Source organism: the organism of the source record quoted next, unplaced genomic scaffold (genome assembly GCF_019419815.1).
Source record: "Pyrus x bretschneideri cultivar Hongxiangsu unplaced genomic scaffold, Pyrus_bretschneideri_v1 Contig5, whole genome shotgun sequence".
NCBI classification, from domain to species: domain Eukaryota; kingdom Viridiplantae; phylum Streptophyta; class Magnoliopsida; order Rosales; family Rosaceae; genus Pyrus; species Pyrus x bretschneideri.
The window spans coordinates 845,720-854,409 of record NW_025999787.1 but is presented as its reverse complement, the minus strand read 5'-3'; positions in this window follow the sequence as shown (position 1 = coordinate 854,409).

The following is an 8,690-nucleotide window of genomic DNA, read 5'->3' as shown; positions in this document are numbered from 1 at the left end:
TATTTGGGTGGAAACGTTAAAAGTAAATGACTTTAATGTGTTCCATCATGTATGCAAAATATATTGCCATATAGAAGCTTACAACATTGTTGTTTGGATGGGAAAGTTCATTCATGAACTCTTCATTCGGTTCCAACCAGAAAGTGTATGACACTAATAGGGCGATAGCTTAAGCCAGGGAATCAAGGTCTCATCAAGGTCCGAACTCAAATGAAAGACTGAACCACATGATTGAGAATCATGTATAATGGTGACGTCGTTATTCTCAAGGTTGCTTCTATGGATAACATATAGATATCCATTGTTTAGGCCTACTACTCAGCCATTTATGAAATGAATTACAGAAGAGGTATCATCAATGATGACTAAGCTGATTGGCTCTAGTGCAAGTGGGAGATTGTTGGAAATGTGCCCTAAAACCAATCATATGATGATACTTTACGGACATTTCAAACTAATGTAGTTCATTTCAAACTAATGTAGTTTAAATGTAAAGGGCAAAGATTATTGTTTGAGCCGTCTAATATAAATGTTATATGCTTAAACGATAAGTCCAAGGAATATGTGATTGGAAGAATGCGATCTAAAGAAGTTAGATTCATGAGACCATTCTTTCGTTGACACATCCTAAACGTTCCTGATCATAGGATTGTCAATTGGGCATTGACAGTCCGTTAAGATCAGTACGTGCTATGTCTTCTCTCAGGGAGAGTGACTAGTCTCGAGTCATTGGTGTGTGTGACATCAAGACAAGTACGTAGGTGCTCAATAGAGAATGAGTTCACTGAACACGATCAACGAAGAGTTCTCATATTCATGTCACATGAGAACTCATGGTTGGGATAATGCAAATTAGTCTTTTGACCTGAGGCATCACAGTTGTCTTGTGGTTAGGTCCTTAATCTTTGATTATGTCAACGTCACTCTATCAGGGTGTCCACGGCATCGTTGGGGTTAAGCCACTTAGCCATGGAGGCAAGTGAATGCGCAACAAGGGATCTCTAACCTTCAAACTGTTTGAGGGAGAATACTCTATGATATGATTTAGAATCTCTGGCCAGAGTATGAATGAGATGTTGGAATGCGTTCCAGATCACATTCAAGGTAATCATATAAGCACAAGATTCACATTGGATAGTAGACATGAATAAACTATCAAACCAAACAATGTGGTCAAGAGTATTGTATTAGAGAAAGACCGTATTGCATTTGTAATCCTAAACTGAATAGGTTCTTGATGCGAGAATTATACGCGCACTAATTAAACCCTCTTTTCGTCAATTGTAGTGAGTATGTAAGTAGGGATCGTTCTGGACCGGGGATTAGGAGGGATTGTTAATCTCTTGGAAACTGACTCAAAAACGTAAAAACAAGATAAAACACTAAACTAGACTCAAAGAATGTGAAACTAAACGTTAAAACATTAAGACAAACCAAAAGACTCAAAACTAATTTTGGACGAATTTAAGATTATGGCTTGATTCAAAATACTTTAAAACATAAACTAAACAGATTCTAAGCACTAAAGAACAAGAAAGTAAAAGGGGGGGGGAAAAAGTTTTGATTTGACGAAAATTGAAATAACAAAACAAAGTAACAAACTAAGCGGAATGTAAATATGAATTTGTGATGGAATGAATGGAATGAAGGCTAGCTAAGGGGTTCATCTCCACATATGTTATACTTGCATACAAAACGATGTTAATTGCTTTTCAATAAACCACGAATTCTCAATGCCCCGGGTTAATTAGGTCCGCTTAAATTAACCGTCAAGTTTTCCTTAAATTAATGAATTGGATGATTGCATACGACAATCCAAAGCATTCCTCACAAGTTCCCTACAGTGTTGACGAGGCATTTGTTACTATGATTGCATGAAACTTATGCCAAGAATATGTTTAACACGATTGTTTATAAGCAACCTCCACTACTTGTGAATATAAGTTCATAACTATTACGTGAAACTCACTTATATTCTAGCGTCAAATTCATGCATGAAAATTAAGCGTTCATTCTTAATAAACATACATAAATAGGTTATCAATTAAACAGTTAAACAAATTGAATTCACAACTTATGAAACGTAATTAAAAGTAATCAAATCATATTACAAACATAAACATAGTTTCGAATCACCCCCTAGCTAAAGGGGGTTTAGTTCCTCATAACTTTGAAATCAAAGAAACACCTAAACATTCCAACAACTCAAAACTTGAATTGTATGAACGTTTAAGCACTCTTCTCTTCCATTCCTTATACGTACAAAACAAAGAGAATTAAAATGAAACTTTGAAATCAAAGAAACACCTAAACATTCCAACAACTCAAACTTGAATTGTATGAACGTTTAGGCACTCTTCTCTTCCTCGTTGTTGTAGCACAAGGTTTAAGGATAGGTTGGTTGGGGGGATGGAAGTGTGGAATGGAGTGGAAATGGAGAAGATGGAGAAGGGGAAGTGTTTGTGTATTACAATGGAAAATGAGATGATTTGGTGAATGGAATGAATGGGTATTTATAGGAAGAGAATGGGTGTTAATGGATGTTTGTTTAAGGTATTTGGTGGATGGGAAAAGGTGTGGATGGTGGGAATTATGGTGGATGGATGGTTTAGTGGATGTAATTTAGGGTTTATTTAGGTGAATGTGGATGCATGGTTTAGTGGATGTAAAGGATAATGGGATGGTGTGGAATTAAAAGCTAAAAAAATGGGATAATGGGCATTTAAGTGTGAATGGAATGGTGGGATGCACTAATGGAAATTATGGAATGGAATGGTGGGATGCACTAATTAGGAGGAAGAATTAGGGTGAAGGGCTTAATGCATGGATTTGGGCCTAAAATGCCCCCCCTTGCATGGCAAGGGAAAGGACTTGGGCTAAAGCCCACGGCAATGGCTCTAAAATGGGCTAAGGTTAGGGTTTAGGTGCGGCATAGGCTTAGGGTCCACAAAGAGTTAGGGTTTAGGTCATCTAAAAGCCCAAAGCCAAGAATAGAAACTCACGACAATGGAAACCTCCAAGAATAGAAACTTCCAACTTTAGAAACTTTGGTTACCAATTCCGACTTCCTTGCTCTTCACTTTCATTTCTTCATTTCTTAAGCTCCTTTGACCTTCAACCTCGTTCATTCCTCGTGCTCCATTTGCATACACCACATTCCAGCTCAGTTTTGCTCCAAAAGCTCCCAATTGCATCATTTCATGTAATATGTCCTTTAAACCTGAAAACACATGAAAGTAGCTTAAAAGACTACTTTAACGAATAAAACATAACAAAAATGCATAAGAACTAGCTAACTAAGGCGCATAAATATGCTCCTATCAGTTCTCCACCTCTTCTGATTAGCTTGGGTAACCATGATATGCTGCTAGGTGTCACTCATGGTTTGTGGAAGCCCTAAAAGTGTATTGTCACTAACGGGAGAATTGAAAGTAAGTTTCAATTCACAATCGATTTGAAAGAGTTTGAATCGCCCACTGCCTCGCTAAAAGGAACCTAATGGATCGTACACCGTGTAAGGTAGAGATTGAAGATTCAACGGAGATGAGTAAGAATAATTAAATGGTTTAATTATTTATCTAAGGCTAGGATTAATTAATATGTTAATTAATCAAACGAATAAGTTCGTTAAAGACCTCGGGTTAGTATTGGGCCGCAAGGCCCAATGGGATTTGAATGTCAAGCCCATTAACTCAAGTTGTATGACAACTTGAATAAAACAAAGGGCTTGAAAGCCCAATAAACCTATAGGCTAGCCATGTGTAAAAGAATAGGGCTTTTGGTCCATTAGGTCACTTATTTGAAGGGACTATATAAAGGACTTTATAGCCTAAAATTTACTAAGGGTTATTTTTGGGGAAAGGATGAGAACACAAGCTCTCCTTTCTCTCAAAAATTTTGGCCACCTTGGAGGGATCATCTAGCAATCAAACTCCTCCAAGGTCACTCATTTCTTCTTCATTATGCCTTGGTGATGAATAATTAGAGGTTCTCAATTTTGGGAACTTGGAGAAACCTTTTCATCCATCCAAATCCATGGATCTAAGATGCAAGGAATGAAGGCCCTCTCTTTGGGTGATTAGCCTTTGCTTATGCAAAGAGGAATCTACAAAGGTATTGATTTCTCAACTCACTTTGTTTTGAGTTGAGTCTTGGTTCACCTATCTACTAGGCTTTGAATTTCATGGGTAAATGTTTTGTTTTAAGTGCATACAAGCATGATTCCGCCTTTAATTGTTAATTGCATGCTATTGATGTTGCTTAAATGAACATGTTTTTCACAAATTTTCCTTCAGCGTGAAGCCTGTTGGCTACAAGTGGGTTTTCGTGAGGAAGCGTAATGAGAAGAATGAAATAGTGCGATATAAAGCACGTCTCGTAGTGCAAGGTTTCTCTCAGCGCCCTGGGATTGATTACGAGGAGACGTATTCCCCCGTAATGGATGTTATAACATTCCGCTACCTAATTAATTTGGTAGTTTCCGAAAAATTGAACATGCAGTTTATGGACGTGGTAACCACGTATCTCTATAGGGATCTAGATATGAAAATATACATGAAAGGTCCAGAAGGACTTCCATTGACTGGCTCAAATAGTTCTAGACCACGGAACATTCTCTCAATTAGGTTGAAGAGGTTACTCTACGGATTGAAACGATCCAAGCGGATGTGGTATTAACCGTCTGAGTGAATATTTGACAAGTTAGGGTTATGTGAACAACGAACTATGCCCATGCGTGTTCAGAAAGAAGTCACATTTCGGATTTGCAATCGTTGTAGTTTATGTCAATGACATGAATCTCATTGGGACTCCCGTAGAGCTTAAGGAAATTGCTACACACTTGAAATCGAAATTTGAGTTGAGGGATCTTGGGAAAACTCGATATTGTCTCGGCCTGGAGATCGAGCATTGTTTGGATGAAATCCTAGTACATCAATTGAACTACACCCAAAAGGTGCTGCGTTGTTTTAATGAAGATAAAGCGAACCCTTCGAGTACACCCATGATCGTTCGGACTCTAGATGCTCAATGAGATCCCTTCCGTCCAAAGAAGGATGAGGAAGAGATTTTGGAACCCGAATTTCCTTACCGAAGTGCAATTGGGACTTTATTGTACTTGGCTCAGTGCACTAGACCTGACATCTTCTTCGCTGTGAATCTATTGGGTAGATACAACAATGCACCCACATGCAGGCAATGGAATGGTGTTAAAGGCATTTTCCGCTACCTTAAAGGTACAACGGATTTGGGCTTGTTCACGAATCTCCAAATCTTGCCGCCCCCTATGGTTCTCGGATTGATTTTTGCCTTGTTGGTTACATAGATGTTGGACATCTGTCTGACCCACATAGAGCACGTTCTTAAACGGGTTATGTCTTTACCATTGGAGACACTGCTATATCTTGGAAGTCTACGAAGCAAACGCTAGTTGCAACTTTGTCCAACCATGTTGAGATTCTTGCCCTACATGAAGCATCGTGTGAGTGTTTTTGGCTATGAGAAGTTATGAGACACATTCGAAGCACTAGTGGTCTTACATCAGTCGTTGACCTTCATACGACGATCTTTAAAGACAGTGCAGCATGTATCGAGTAGTTGAAGAAGGGATACATCAAGGGAGACAACACCAAGCACATAGTGTCGAAATTTTTTCACTCACACCAGTAGTAGCAGCAGCATCAGAACATTGAAGTCAAACAAATTCATTCCCAGGACAACCTGGCCGATCTCTTCACCAAGTTGTTGCCCAAGTCTACTTTTCAGAAGCTTGTCCAAGGAATCGATATGCGTAAATTATTTGAGTTGGATCGCTTGTAGTTTTCTTATTTAGAAGTTATGTCTAACTCAGGAGGAGTATCTAGAAGCATACTCACATGATCTTAATATACTATTTTTCCTACGATTAGGAGCATTTGTCCCGCTGGGTTTTTGCTACCTAACGAGGTTTTAATGAGGCACCCATCCTGGAATGATCATACTCCGTTAAGTTCTCTACCTTCGTCTAGTTTGACGTTTGTTTAAAGATATTATCCATACTTCTCACTTTTCTCCTTAGTCTATGGGGTTTCCCCATGCCTTAGGTTTTACCATAGCGAGGTTTTGTGAGTTTTACTACAAATGCACTTCACTTAAATTTGAGACTTGCAATCACCCGTTGTGCCGATTACTTCATCAACTATTCTACCTTATCTACTGAAGATCTAATGTGATGGTTTGTTGAGTATTTACACACTCAATGGGGAGTGTTGCAGTCATATTTAGAATAAAAATGTGATTGTGTAAATCCTAGGAGATATGGGAAAGTATCTTATATTCCTATTAGGACTAAATTACCTATTAAATGTTGTAATCCTAAAGGGAAAGGTTTTTACCTATTCTACTACTATAAATAAAGACACAATGGGGTGAATCAAATACACCTCACAATTAAATCAATATCTCTTTTCTCTTATTATGGCCGGCTCCCCTCTCTCTCTAAACCCTAGATTGTTCAATCAAATAGGCCTACAACAAAAACAAAATTTTTAAATGAATGGGTATTTATAAAGTTTCAGTGTTGGATCTAATTTGGGTTAATTAATAATATTATTTTGATCGTTAGATTTAAATTTGAATTGTTGATTTTTTTTACTTTGCTAAAATTGATTAAATTAAACTGATTTGTTGGATTTAAAAATAAATATAGATGCACCACACACTGGATCAAAACCCAGGATGTGCGCCTACCCTTGATATGAATGACCGCCTTAATATGGGTCATAGAAAGCGTGCCTTCTACACACTCACATGCATGCAATCGTCCACACCAACGCTGCTAACACACAAGGTCCACCTTTATCTACCCTTCATTTTGCAGCTGGTGAAACGTGGGTCCCTCGACTCTCTTACAACTTTATCCATTTGGGGTGGGTACCGGAAATAGATCATCTCCGGATCTCTTCTTCCAAAGCCCAATGATCAAGTGATCTAGATTTTTTAAATTTGATCTAACGGCTAAAAGCAGAGAAGTTAGTAAAAACTTTTAAAAACTATAATAATTTTTAGCCGTTAAATTAAATTCCAAAGATCTGAATTACTTGATTCTTAGGTTTTAGAGTGAGACCCCCAAACCCATCATCCTAAAATTTCCACCCCCAAAATACATGCCTTGGAGATAGTCTTAAGGCCTTTTTTCGTAAGTTTCTTATATTTTTAATATAGATTATTGTAGAATATTTTGTAAAGGAAAAAAACTAATGCAGAATATTGCTCGTGATAAAATAAAATTTTATGGGTAAATTATTTCAACCAACGACATAATAAGTATTAAAAATACAAAATTTTATTAGGTGTCAAGAGATAGATTTTGGGTGTAGATAGAGCTTTTCTTTTTATTATTTCTCATGATTCCATTGAATCACTCAGGTATTTATCCGAGCCTACTCTACAAAATAGTCTCATCATTTATGTATTTTGTTTTTTCAGGTCATTATTCGTAGATCATCTTGTAAAAATTCAGTTGATTTGAAAATTGTTTTAGCCCTTTAATGTGAAATTATGAACATTTTAATATTTACTAACAACATTGTGTTCGCCTATTTAACAGTTAGATTAAGTTGTTTTTAAATTTCAATAAATTTTTGCAAAGATGATCTTTCAATTAAAACCTAAAAAAATATCAGTTCAAATTATTGAAATATTATCGAGTGAGCCCATATGAGCACCGTATTGGAATCCTGACTGGTTTATGTTTCCTTTGATGGTTGATAGAATGAGTGTACATATATAGATTAGTACGTTGGCTGAAATTTCAAATAGAATGAGCGTACATATATTATTCTTTTTTTTTTTTTTTAAAGACAACGTCATAGATGACTGATATTGTAGTAGTAAAATATGCAAATTAGAATTTGACAAAAAAATTCAAATTAGGAACTCCTCGAGCATTAAGAAGAAAATTGGCATTAGATTATGGCTGTTGATGACACAATGTTCTGTTGTGGTATATTGGTACCTAAAGTGTAGCATAAATCACGCTTGAATATTTCTAGCTTTGTGAAATTACAACATAAACTAAAACATTTATAATCAAGGGTTTTTATTAAAATGATCATTGAAATTGACTCATTCCAACAAGATGATTTTTAAAATTGACAATCGATAAATGTAGTTCCTGAAAATGAGTGTTGCAAATTAATGTGATCATTTCGTTAGAATTTTGTTAAAACATTCTGTTATGTGCTCGTGTGATACATAAATAGGTTATATAAATATCATTAAATGTTGACATGTGTATTAGAAATATTTAAGTAATGAAACTAATCTAAAACAAATTTTAAATTAAAGTATAGAGGGGCCTACATCTTCTTCTCTCCATTTGCTTCTCCAACAACCTCTCTTTTCCACTCCGGTGACGAGAACAATGATGTGGTGCTCAGTGATGTGGAGGGCGACGATCCAATGCCGATCGCAATCAAGAATCTGTCACCGGACGAGATTTCCCCGTAGTGCTTCACGAGCTGAATCTCGAGTGGTAAGCTCGCGACAGTGTGGAGAATTCGAAGTTTTGCACGATCAGTTCAATCAGCTGAAGGCTCTGGCGCACGAGGCGATAAAGAAGCGGGACGAGTGGGGGAGGCAAAGGGACTAGGCGATGCGTGAAAAGGAAAAAGCTTATAGAACAAACGAGAAAGTCATGACGGAGTTGGCGG